At 46.8% G+C, this 14,066-nt stretch overlaps 1 protein-coding gene across 1 annotated transcript in view; it reads left to right on the forward strand.

Moving 5' to 3' along the window:
- Window positions 1-14,066, forward strand: part of SPTBN2 (spectrin beta, non-erythrocytic 2) — a 1,201,559-nt gene that overhangs the window by 864,413 nt on the left and 323,080 nt on the right. The window lies entirely within an intron of this gene.

Genomic DNA, 14,066 nt, shown 5'->3' on the forward strand with positions numbered 1-14,066 from the left:
CCGCGTCAGATCTGGTTCCCTCTTCTTCTGGAGTTATTCTCCGAAGAACCGTGGAGATTGGAGTGTTTTCCGACCCTCATCACACAGGACGAAGGGGCGCTTCTGCATCCCAACCTCCAGTCTCTGGCTCTCACGGCCTGGATGTTGAGAGCGTAGACTTTGCCTCTTTGGGTCTGTCAGAGGGTGTCTCCCGCATCTTGCTTGCTTCCAGGAAAGATTCCACTAAGAGGAGTTACTTCTTTCTATGGAGGAGGTTTGCCGTCTGGTGTGACAGCAAGGCCCTAGATCCTCGCTCTTGTCCTACACAGACCCTGCTTGAATACCTTCTGCACTTGTCTGAGTCTGGTCTCAAGACCAACTCTGTAAGGGTTCACCTTAGTGCAATCAGTGCATACCATTACCGTGTGGAAGGTAAACCGATTTCAGGACAGCCTTTAGTTGTTCGCTTCATGAGAGGTTTGCTTTTGTCAAAGCCCCCTCTCAAACCTCCTACAGTGTCATGGGATCTCAATGTCGTTCTCACCCAGCTGATGAAACCTCCTTTTGAGCCACTGAACTCCTGCCATCTGAAGTACTTGACCTGGAAGGTCATTTTCTTGGTGGCAGTTACTTCAGCTCGTAGAGTCAGTGAGCTTCAGGCCCTGGTAGCCCAAGCCCCTTACACCAAATTTCATCATAACAGAGTAGTCCTCCGCACTCACCCTAAGTTCTTGCCAAAGGTTGTGTCGGAGTTCCATCTGAACCAGTCAATTGTCTTGCCAACATTCTTTCCCCGTCCTCATTCCTGCCCTGCTGAACGTCAGCTGCACACATTGGACTGCAAGAGAGCATTGGCCTTCTATCTGGAGCGGACACAGCCCAACAGACAGTCCGCCCAATTGTTTGTTTCTTTTGATCCCAACAGGAGGGGAGTGGCTGTGGGGAAACGCACCATATCCAATTGGCTAGCAGATTGCATTTCCTTCACTTACGCCCAGGCTGGGCTGGCTCTTGAGGGTCATGTCACGGCTCATAATGTCAGAGCCATGGCTGCGTCAGTGGCCCACTTGAAGTCAGCCACTATTGAAGAGATCTGCAAAGCTGCGACGTGGTCATCTGTCCACACATTCACATCTCATTACTGCCTGCAGCAGGATACCCGACGCGACAGTCGGTTCGGGCAGTCAGTGCTTCAGGATCTGTTCGGGGTTTAGAATCCAACTCCACCCCCCTAGGCCCATTTTTATTCTGTTCCAGGCTACACTCTCAGTTAGTTGGATAAATTGTTAGGTCAATCTCAGTTATGTCCTCGCCGTTGCGAGGCCCAATTGACCATGTTTGTTGTTTTGAGTGAGCCTGGGGGCTAGGGATACCCCATCAGTGAGAACAAGCAGCCTGCTTGTCCTCGGAGAAAGCGAATGCTACATACCTGTAGAAGGTATTCTCCGAGGACAGCAAGCTAATTGTTCTCACAAACTCGTCCGCCTTCCCTTTGGAGTTGTGTCTTCCCTTGTCTTGTCTTGCTACATATGGGACTGACGAACACGAGCCGGTTCGGGCGGGAAGACGGCCGCGCATGCGCGGTGCGCATGGGCGCATGAGGACTAGCAAAGGCCTTTGCTAGTGAAGTTTCCGATTGGAGGGGCTGCCGTGGACGTCACCCATCAGTGAGAACAATCAGCCTGCTGTCCTCGGAGAATACCTTCTACAGGTATGTAGCATTCGCTATACTTGATAATAACCCTCTTAACATCCAGACACCGAAGTGCTCGAAACTCTGTCAGATGATCCTCCCTCTGAAAAGAGGGAAGGGAGAGCTGCTGATTCAAATGAAAATGAGAAACAACCTTTAGGTAAAAAGGACGGCACCGTGCGTAAAGACACCCCCGCCTCCTTAAAATGAAGAAACGGATCTCTACAGGACAAAGCCTGAATCTCTGAAACTCGCCCAGCTGAAGAATTAGCAACCAAAAACACTGTCTTCAGCGTCAAATCCTTAACCGATAGACGCGACAGAGGCTCAAAAGGAGGCCGCTGAAAAGCTCGCAGCACCAAATTCAAATTCCACTCTGGAAAAATAGGTAAACGCGGCGGGCGCAAATGATTGACCCCCCGCAAAAACCAAACAATATCAGGGTGAGAGGCTAAGGAAGAACCGCTTAACCGACCCCGAAGACATGCTAAGGCCACAACTTGAACCTTCAAAGAGCTCAACGATAGACATTTGTCAAGTCCATCCTGCTAAAAGTCCAAGGTCGAAGATACCGGCGCCGAAAAAGCTGACAGTCCTGCCGCCGCACACCATGCTTCAAAGATCCTCCACACCCTAGCATACGCTGTCGAGGTGGAACACTTCCTAGCTCTCAACATGGTGGCTATCACCCTATCTGGATAACCCTTCTTCCTCAAAGTCGCCCACTCAATAGCCAGGCCGTAAGACCAAACGGGGAGGAATCTTCCATAAGGATAGGACCTTGACACAACAGACCGCGCCGAATGGGAAATCGCAACGGACTGCCGATTCGAAGGCGCTCTAGATCCGCATACCATGAACACCTGGGCCAATCCGGCCCCACAAAGATCACTAGACCTGGATGACACGCCACCCAGCCCAATAACCTGCCTATCATAGGTCACGGCGTGAAAACATACAGCAGAACCGACTGAGGCCATGGCTGCAGACGCGCATCTATCCCCCGAGACTGAGGATCCCTGCTGCAGCTGAAAAAGTGCGGCACCTTGGTATTGTCCGCCCGCGCCATCAGATCAATTGCCGGAACTCCCCACCGGTTCGTAATCAACGAAAATGCCTGTGCAGAGAGCTCCCACTCTCCCGGATCCAAAAAATGCCGACTGAGAAAATCCACCTCGGTATTCAGCGCTCCTGCTATGTGCGCCGTAGACAGCTGAGCCAGATATAGCTCCGCCCAACGGCAAAGACACATTGCCTCCTTTGTCAGCGGGAGACTCCTGGTACCTCCCTGTCGATTGACATAGGCTACCGCCATCGCATTGTCGGAAAGCACGCGGACTGGCTTCCCTCTCAGAACCGAAAGAAAGGCCTGCAATGCCAGCCGTACCGCTCGGAGTTCCAAGCGATTGATGGACCAAGAAGCCTCCTCCAGCGACCAAGCACCCTGCACCGTGAGACCCCGACAATGGGCGCCCCATCCTGACAGACTGGCATCTGTAGTCACCACTACCCAGTCCGGAACCGCCAGAGGCATCCCCAGATTCAACTTGTTGGCTCTGAGCCACCAACGCATCTCCATCCGAACCATCGGTTCCCAGGACAACCGAACTGAGTAATCCCCCGACACCGGAGACCATTGACTCAAGATAGACTTCTGCACAGGCCTCATGTGACTCCTGGCCCATGGCACCACCTCCAAGGTAGCCGCCATGGATCCCAACACCTGCACATAGTCCCAGGCCTTGGGAGCTGAACTGAGCAGCAAACTCTGAATCTGTGACTGTAGCTTCACCCTCCGGGTCTCTGGCAAAAAGACTGTGCCCACCCGTGTGTCGAACAGAACTCCCAGGTACTCTAGGGACTGAGAGGGACGCAAGCGGCTCTTCTCCAAGTTGATAATCCATCCCAGCGACCGCAGCAGACTGACAACTCTGTCCCTCGCCTGAATGCTGTCCTGAAAAGATGGAGCCCTGATCAACCAGTTGTCGAGATAAGGATGCACTTGCACTCCCTCTTGTCGCAGAAAAACTGCGACTACGACCATGATCTTGGAAAACATCCAAGGAGCTGAAGCGAGCCCGAAGGAAAGTGCCTGGAACTGAAAATGCTGTCCCAACACCGCAAAGCGAAGAAATCTGTGATGAGGAGACCAGATGGGAATGTGCAAGTAAACCTCTTTGAGGTCGAGCAAAGTCAGAAACTCTCCGGGCTGAACTGCAGCTATAACGGTGCGCAGCGTTTCCATACGAAAATGTCGCACCCACAACGCCTTGTTTACACCCTTGAGATCGAGGACCGGACGAAAAGAAAAGACCCTCCTTTCTTTGGAACGACGAAATAAATAGAATAACGCCCCCGACCCCGCTGAGAGACTGGCACTGGGACCACTGCTCCCAAGTGAATCAAATTTTGCGACGTTTCTCTGACCGCCATCTTCTTTCTCGTGGAGTTGCAAGGAGATACCACGAAAAACTCTGAAAGGTCTCGCACCAACTCCAGCTTGTAACCGTCCCTTATCACCTCTAACACCCATTCGTCTGAAGTAACCCTGGTCCATTCTCCCAGAAAAAGGGACAGCCGCCCCCCCTATGAACCCTGGAAGATGGACCAAGGCCCCATCATTGGGTACGCGACCCTGTGGTGGGTCTAGAAGTCGCGCCGCCTGAGCGGTGCTCTCCCCGAAAAGGCTGCTGTTTATCAGGAAAACGGGGTTTAGAGAAGGCTATCGACCTGCCCGGCCGATAACGCCTGGCCTCGCGAAACCTACCCCGAGAAGGGCCCGCACGAGACGTCAATCTAGGCCTATCCTCCGGCAACCGATGTCCCTTAGAATCACCTAAATCCTTAACAATCTGATCCAGCTCTGCACCAAACAACAACTTACCCTTAAAAGGCAAGTGAGCCAGACGCGACTTGGCAGCCGTATCCACCGACCAGTGACGTAGCCACAACCATCGGCAAGCTACGACCACCAAGGCAATCTCCTTGGCCGAAGCCCGAAGAATATCATACAGCAAGTCCGCCAAATACGCCAGACTCGACGAGCTCCGGCAAATGTGCCACAAGCTCCTCTGGAGAGGACGCCTTCTGCACCCAAGACAGACACGCTCTAGCAGAATAGGACCCGCAGATCGACGCTTGCATGCATAAAGCTGCCACCTCAAAGGAAGCCTTCAAGGAAGACTCCAGCCTCCTATCCTGCAGGTCCTTAAGGGCCGTCCCGCCCTCCACCGGCAACGTAGTTCTCTTAGTCACAGCCGTGATCAGAGAATCCACTGTGGGCAAACGCAACTCCTCTCTTTCCCCTTCAGGAAGAAGATATAACCGCGTCATGGCCCGAGCCACGCACAAACCCGCATCTGGAGTGTCCCATTGCGCCACAATGAGAATCCTCATAGCTTCATGAATGTGAAATGTACTGGACGACCGCTTAGTCCCTGTCATAATGGAGGGAGCCGACGAAGAGGGACCACTGCCGTCAGGAGATGAAATATTCAGTATCTCCAAGGCCTGACAATTAGATTTGCCAATTCGTCCTGACAAAACAATCGCGCCACCGTGGGGTAATCTCCCCCCTCATACTGAGACTGCCCCTCCTCTGCTACCACTGACTAGGTCAGTTGGGAAACATCTGACAACTGACCGTCATCTACCTCGGAAAAAACTGACCGAGCATCCACCTCCTGTAAATCCACGCAGGGTCTCTTAGCCAACAGGGAAGAAGATCCCAAAACGTTCTACCGAGGCCCCGCGAAGTCACTGCTACTATCTAGAACTCCCCCCCCCCCCCCCCTTTTCAATAAAAAGGCCCTGTGTAACAATAACACAAACTCAGGTCGAAAATGGCACTCCCGATTCCCCCGGATCCCCAGCCTGCAATCCTGTCAGCGGGACAGGCATCGCCCGCTGGTCGTCTGCCACGGGAGGCCCTGAACACTGCAACGTGCCTGCGTCCAAAACGGCGCCCGGTTCACCTCAGTGCGGCGATTCCGCACGGAAAAGCACACGAGCCGCACCAGACTTCGCCTTCGATTCCCCGGCCACACTAAAATCCCCGACTGTCGATTCGGAAGCCTTTCTCTCCTTCAAAGGCGCAACTGCTCCGAAATCGTCCGCCGGAGGATGGGAAGAAGAACGGCCGGAGGAGGGCAACGGGGCTGACTGACCTGCAGCCCGATCCTGCCGGTCTCTGCCCGATCCCAACGCCCCATAGGATACAATTTCTACGTTTAGGATAATCAATGCTAGAAATATGGTTAAAGTAGTTTCTCTTCTGCCAAATGAGCACATTCCTTGTACGGTACATGTGCTGCAGCTCTGTGTAAATGCTGTAAGACAGATGCTGGAATTGATGTGGTTTTTTCCAAATCTCAAAATACAGCATGCATGCCACTTCAAACACAGTTCGTCCAACACTTCTGAGCTTCATAACAGTTATAAGCAGTAGTGTGCTGCTGGAGCCGGCTCGCACCGGCTCTGCAGAGCTGGTTGTTACTTTTTGAAACATTTTGCTCAGCTCAGCTGTCAGCAGGGACGGGACAAAGTTTTGTTTTTTTTTCCTGGCTGGAGGCACGCATCGCATGCCCGCACACACCAGCTGTCACCTGATATTGGCAGCCCTGCCTCCTTGTGCTGGTTCCAGTGCCGTACCAAGGGCGGGGTGGGGGGGTGCGGATCGGCCGGGTGCAAACCAATAACTTGCAGTCCTCTTGCTCTCTCTCTGCCTCGCCAATGCGCCCTTCCTACTAGCGGCTCCTCCCAGCGGCTCCTCTCGCTCTCGCCGGTCGTGTCCCTCCCATCTTCTACATCACCATGCCTTCCTCCCCCTGCGGCACCCTGCACGCCAGTGAGTGCGCCCTTCCTGCTTGTGTAACGGCTCCTGCAGCAGGTATTTGGCTCCTTTCTGGCTCTGTCCGTCCCAGCATGAGCTAGTAGCGCCTTGCCGCCTTCCCTTCTGCTTCCTGCACTGCTAATGCATGCATAGTCCTCCGCTCCACACGATTACACACCCCTGCCGGCCACCAGCTATCGTCATCCAGTCCTCCTCGTCAGAAGAATCTCGGAGCACTTCACTTTCCATCCAGCCAGGTAATTAGGCTCCGCGGCGCAATCTCATATTTATTTATTTAAATTGACAAAAAAAAAACATAAAATGTGAAAAGGAAGGAAGGGGGGGCAAGATAGCTTAATAATAATAACAAAGAACACTACTCTGGATGGGAGAGAAACGGCAATGGCAAAATGGGCATGGATGGCTAAATTTCAGTGAGGATATCCTGTTTCATGATGCCTGGGTTCGTCTTGTTGTTGTTGTAATCTACCATGGGAAGCCTGGTGTTATAAAGTTGATGGAATATTGAAATTAAATGGAAGTAGAAATAAACTCTCCTTTTATTGGGGCACACATGGAATCAGATCTTCATGTTTTGTAGAAGTTTACCTTTTTACACAAATGGATTATTCTGTTTTGAACATGTTTCAGGGGGAAGTGGTTTTATTAGTCAAAATAAATATTTTGTTTCATGCAGATTTCTTTTGTTTATACATAAATAGGCTGTATAAGCGCTAATGCAGCCCATATTGGTTTTCTTATATATTTTTTTCTTGTGATAACTTATACTGTGCCAAAACTGAAAACTCTTATCTCTGTCTGGTCGGTAATAAAAGGAGCTCATTCTGAACACTGTCTACCCTAAAAGGCTGTATGAAGAATTGTGATATTGAATAAATAAGCGTATGTGTGTGTCCCTAGTCATGATGCATCCTAAGTTTATATAATAATCCTTTCAAGAAATCCAGTTAATCTTTTAACGTATTAGTGGAGCATTACCACAGAGGCTTGGTATGGTAATACTACGGCACAGCTAAGGAACAGCCAGGTTATTTTGAGTTAGTCTTCACTGGACCAAACTTGCTTTCCTTGTGCCATCACTATCCAGCAGGTAGGCAGTGTCTTAAAAGATGGAGGATAAAGGTTTTTTTTAAAAACATTTATCACACATTCCAAGCAAAGTTGGCTTACATTTCAAAATACACTGAGACAGAATAATAGAATTCAGTTATATCATGGGAACAAATAGATGATATGTCTGAAACATTTGAGAGTAGCATATATATGATATATACCCAACTGAGCATTTAAAAGTTTGTCCTTTAATGATACCATATGTTCAGAAATCCATAGCCATTTAGTATAGGTAGTTTAGTTATTCAAAGATTATCACATTCATACACCAGAACAGGCATCCATCACATCACATCACAAAAGAAAACAACTTCTACAGAGTACGTCCAAAATTAAATTTTTATTTCCTTATTTCTTTCTTCCAAAATTCCAGACAGCACTTGTACAGATCAGTAGGAGGACCCAAAAGCACTCCAAAACAAGTAAAGTCAGAAACAACACAGTTTATTGTTCAACCACCCTTAGGATTTACCTAGGGTTTAAAAAGCAAAACCATGTGCATATCCTTTGTACCAATAATCTATATATATAAAACTCACCCTCAACGTTCTATTTTCACTGACGTCACTGAAGCCAGGTTTGTAAGTTCGAAACTCTGAAGCCACAGAAAATCACAGTCTCTGGGCCCCGCCCTCACGTCAAACGTTATGACGTTGAGGGTGGAGCACATTCTCACCTCCAACGTTCTACTGCACTGTAGCTCTGCTCCGCCCTCGCGTCAAAACGCGATGACGTCGAGGGCGGGGCAGACGTTACTCTATGGGTTCGTACTGCAGGGGCGTTGACATCACGCTAAAATCTTCTGTTTCGGCAGGTCAGTGGGGTGGGGGGGCCTTTGGGGGAGGGGGGAGCGCCGGCAGCGACGACATCGGTGGGGGTGGAAGGGGGTGCACTGGCAACAGAGACATCGGGGGGGGAAGGGAACGGTGACGGACGCTGGGGGCATAGCAAAATGGCCAGGGTGAGAGGACATTCGCAGGGAGGCTGCAGGGGGGGCAGGGGACACAGGACAATAGCAGGGTGGCTACAGGGAGGGCAGGGGAGATAGGATAATCACTGGGTGGCTGGAGGTGGGGCAGGAGACACACAACAAATGCAGGATGGCTGGAGGGGGGCAGGGAATATAGAAGACTCACTGGGTGCCTGGAGGGGGCGCAGGGGACACAGGAAACTCGCTGCGTGGCTGCAGGGGGCAAGGGGACAGAGGAGTCTCGCAGGTTGGCTGCAGGGGGGGCAAAGGAGAGAACACCATCGGTGGGTAGCTGCAGGGGGGCAAGGGAAAAAGTATAATCGCTGGGTGGCTGCAGGGGGAGCTGGGGAGAGAGGAGAATCGCACGGTGGATGCAGGGGGGCCAGAGGACACACACTCGCACCCAGCACTCTCGCTCTCTCTCACACACACACACTCGCACATTCACTCTCACTGTCTCACACACAGCCAATCTCACACATACTCTCTCAAACATACACACTACAAGGAAAACCTTGCTAGCTCCCGTTTAATTTGTGCCAGAAATGGGCCTTTTTTTACTAGTGTATAATAAAATTATATGTTGTTAATACTTTACCAGCTAACTCTCTCCATGGGAATAGCCAGCTCTGCAATTTGTGTGTGTGGGGGTGGGGGGCAGAGGTGGATGGGGGAGAGAGCCTGTTGTTAAAAATTTACTAGCACACCACTGGTTATAAGAATTGCCTGAAAGAGCTGCTGCTCCAGGATATGTCAACAAGTTGGAACAGTACTTTTGCCATGCTGGAATGGCTGCTGAAACACGAGGAAGCAGTAATATCAGCTTTGGCAGAACATAAAAATGCACCTGCACTCTTAACAAAGGCAGATCAGAAAAAGATAGAAAAACTTTGTAAAGCTTTCAAACCATGCAAATTTGCTACACAACCCCTTGGTGGAGAGAAATATGTGTCCTTTTCAGATGTTCTGCATATGATTTGCTATATGACACGTGCATTTGCCAGATCTGATGATTCCACATAAATAATTCGCTTTAAGGAGACGCTTAGTGTAGAACTTAGCAGACACAAGCAAAGTTTCAATGCCAAGTTTTTGTCTATATTGGACTAGATTCTATAAATGGCACCCAAATTTGGGCACCAAAAAATTAGCACTAAGCGCTATTCTGTAAATAGCACTTAAAGGTGGGTGCCATGTATAGCTGAAATCTGCATTCAGTTTTAGGCACAAGGATTTACACCAACTGAAACCTGGTGTAAATCCCTGCGCCCAAATTAGGTGTGGATCTGCCTTATTCTATAACACTACGTGCAAAATCTAGCAAAATGCCGTGACCGCCCTTGCCTCTCCTATGGCCATGCCCCTTTTTGGATTTGTGTCTAAAAATTTACACTCACATCTTTATAGAATCCTGATTACAAAGATGCATATGTAAATTCTAATTATTGCCAATTAACGCCAATAATTGATTGTTTTCATCCAATTATTGGCACTAATTTCCTCATTCAATTAATTTGTGCATGCAAATTGGGCACGTGTCCAAATTTATGCGTGCAATTTTGAGCTCCATATGTAGAATTATGGAAATTGTGTGCTTTGGATGCACAATTCAAAAAGTTGATATTTATTCATCAGATGGAATGTAAAGATAAGAACATAACAAGAACATAAGAGTAGCCATACTGGGTCAGACCAATGATCCATCTAGCCCAGTATCCAAACAGTGACCAAGCCAAGTCAAAAATGCCTGACAGAAACCCAAATCGTGGCAACACTCCATACTACAAATCCCAGGGCAAACAGTTGCTTCCCATGTCTGTCTCAATAGCAGACTATGGACTTTTCCTCCAGGAATTTGTCCAACCTTTTTTTAAACCCAGATATGCTAACCGCTGTTACCACATCCTCCGGCAAAGAGTTCCAGAGCTTAACTATTCGTTGAGTGAAAAAAATATTTCCTCCTATTTGTTTTAAACGTGTTTCCATGTAACTTCCTCGAGTGTCCCCTAGTCTTTGTACTTTTGGAACAAGTAAAAATCCATTTACTTCTACCTCGTTCGACCCCATCAGGATTTTGTAGACCTCAATCATATCTTCCCTCAGCTGTCTCTTTCCAAGCTGAATGAGCCCAACCTCTTTAGCCTTCCTCATACAGAGGGAGTTCCAGCCCTTTATCATTTTAGTCACTCTTCTTTGAACCTTTTCTAATCCGCTATATCTTTTTGAGATACAGAGACCAGAACTGAACGCTAGTACTCAAGGTGCGGTCACACATGGAGCGATACAATGCATTATAGTATTTTCGCGTCTTATTACCCATCCCTGTCCTAATAATTCCTGCATCTTGGTTTGCTTTTTTCGCCGCTGCCGCACACTGAACAAAAGAGGTTCAGCAGATTATATACAATGACACTCAGATTTTCTTGAGCACTACCCCCAAGGTGGACCCTAGCATCACGTAACTGTGATTCAGATATCTTTCCAATGTGCACCACCTTGCATTTGTCCACATTAAATGTCATCTGCCATTTGGACGCCAGGTCTTCCAATTTCCTAAGGTCTTCCTGCAATATTTCACAGTCTGCACATGTTTTAACGACCTTGATAGTTTTGTATCATCTGCATATTTGATCACCTCACTCATCATCAGATTTCCATATCATTTATAAAATATGTTAAATAGTACCGGTACCCAGTACAGATCCCTGCGGCACTCCACTGTTCACCCTCCTCCATTGAGAGAAATGACCATTTAACCTACCCTCTGTTTTCTGTCCAATAACCAATTCCTAATCCGCACCACAACCTTGCCTCCTATCCCATGACTCTTTAATTTTCTCAGGAGTCTTTCATGAGGAACTTTATCAAAAGCTTTCTGAAAATCTAGATACACTACATCAACCGGCTCACCTTTATCCACGTTTATTCACGCCTTCAAAGAAATGAAGCTAATTGGTGAGGCAAGACTTCCCTTGGCTAAACCCATGCTGACTGTGTCCCGTTAAATCATGTTTGTCTACGTGTTGTATAATTTTATTCGTTATAATAGTTTCCACTATTTTGCCCGGCACCGGCGTCAGGCTTACCAGTCTATAATTTCCCAGATCACCCCCAGAAGCCTTTTTAAAAATCGGTGTCACATTGGCCATCCTCCAATCTTCAGGTACTATGGACGATTTGTAACGACAGGTTACATATTACAATTGCTTGTTGTGGAAACTTTAAGCCATAAATTTTCACTTCCATCATCTAAGAAACAACCACAGAAGAAAATGAAATTCAGTCTGCCACCTGGCTCTGAGAATGAAAATGAGTAAGAATATGTAGGTGAGTTAGAACTTTATAAAGCAGAGCCTAGTTCAGTTGGAGAATTTCAAATTTTAGACTGGTGGAAAATAAGCTGCACTGAAGTACCCAGCTCTATCAAAACTGGTTAGAGTTTATCTTTGAAACTTCCATGTGAACATTTAGGGGTGAATTCTGTACATAGCGCTGAAAAACAACAGTGCCCCCCCCCCAAAAAAAAACACTATTCTATAAGCTATGCTTAAAGTTGGGTGCGATTTATAGAATAGCACTTAACCCGGGAATCACGCCTAACTTTAGGCGCAGCCATTTGCACCAACCAAAACGTGGTGTAAATGTATGTTTCTAAACTGGGCATGTATCCCCACACATAAATTTATTTATTTGTTGCATTTGTATCCCACATTTTCCCACCTTTTTACAGGCTCAATGTGGCTTACATATTACCGTTAACGGTGTTAGCCGATTCCGGTCTGAACAAATGCATGGTTTGGATTAATTCAAAGCGATATTGTGGTATAATGATGGTACATATATGGTTAGGTACAGTTGGGGGGAACTTAGATAGGGACGAGGAGGAGGAAGAGTCAAGTAATGTCCATTACGGTCTTGGTTACATTGTGTTGCAGGTGTCCAGGTATTTTATGTTGGGTCGGTGGGGTATGCTTTCCGGAAATTTAGGTGGTCGAGCATAGTTTTTACTGCTTTTGGCAGTGCGTTCCACATTTGTGCACTTAAGTATGAAAAACTGGATGCATAGGTGGATTTGTATTTGGGTCATTTGTTGCTTGGGTAGTGGAGATTTAGGTATGATCGTGCAAATTTTGTGATATTTCTGGTTGGCAAGTCTATGAGGTCTGTCATGTATCCCGGTGCCTCGCCGTAAATAATTTTGTGAACAGTCGTGCAGATTTTGAAATGCTAGGAACTCCCCCGTTCCACCCATGACCCTCCAATTTCTGTGCCCCTTTTGTTTTAAACTCACACATAAAATTTAGGTGCAGATCTCACGTCTAAATTTACACATGTAAATTCCAATGAAATCTAATTAGTGTCAATAATTGCTTGTTAAAAAGCCAATTATTGGTGCTAATTAGCTCGTTCAATTAAATTCCATGTGCAATTTTTGGCAACTTTTATAGAATTAGGGGGTTATTCTCAAAACGGGATTTATTATTGATGACAGTAGATCATCTCTGCTTCCTGAGAGTGCCAATCAACTGATTTGTCTAAATTGTATTCTGTTTAAGGTATTATACCTAGCCCTTAAGGTCTATCATTAAGGTAACCCAGCCTATCTCGCATCTTTAATTATTCCCTACACTCCTGCATCTTCTCTTAGGTCCTTAGACACTAAACAGCTTGTTTTACCTGGACCCAAGCAGGCTCATTATGAGTGTACTTGTTGTTTAGCTTTTTATTTCCTGCCCCTAAGCTTTGAAACAATCTACCAGAGCAGTCACATAAGAAGTTTAAAGTTTTACTTAAGACTCACTTTTTTGGAATGGCATTTGGAGCATGATGTGTTGCAGGTGGTCTAGTCCGGGATCTAGTGACACCTGATTGCATTGTAATTGTATTTTTGAATGAATGGTTCTTTCCTGTATACAAGTTAGTGTTGCTTTACTTGTGATATCTTTTCATTTTAATGTAAACCACTTTGATCCACGTACTGGTGAAGGCAGTATATCAAGAACCGAATACATGTAACCATAAATAACTGGTTTATAATGGATAATTAGTTTGTACTTCTGCGACTGGAGGAATTGCTATTTATTTAAGAAAAATTAGAATCAATGTCATTGTAGAATTTTAAGAAACAATAAAAATTTTAAAAAATTTGAATACATTGTATATTTATTTTGACTCTCCATATTGCATTATAGTTGCCATGAAGGCTGAATTATGCGGTTAATCTTGTGGTTAAAAATTGTAATTACAATTAATCAAGTTATTACATTTTTAATCTTTGTGCAACCCCATACCAAACATTTTCAAAAATGGTGGCATTTGCTTTCCTCAAGACATGTATGTTTTTGCATATCTATTTATTTGGATAATGTTCTCTGCCCTTCAGCTTTGTATTATTTGTCTGTGGAGATTTTGCCTGTTTTTTTTGTTTGTTTTTTTTTTGCTATCAAATTTATACCTTT

The sequence above is a fragment of the Microcaecilia unicolor genome, chromosome 11 (genome assembly GCF_901765095.1).
Source record: "Microcaecilia unicolor chromosome 11, aMicUni1.1, whole genome shotgun sequence".
Taxonomy (NCBI): Eukaryota; Metazoa; Chordata; class Amphibia; order Gymnophiona; family Siphonopidae; genus Microcaecilia; species Microcaecilia unicolor.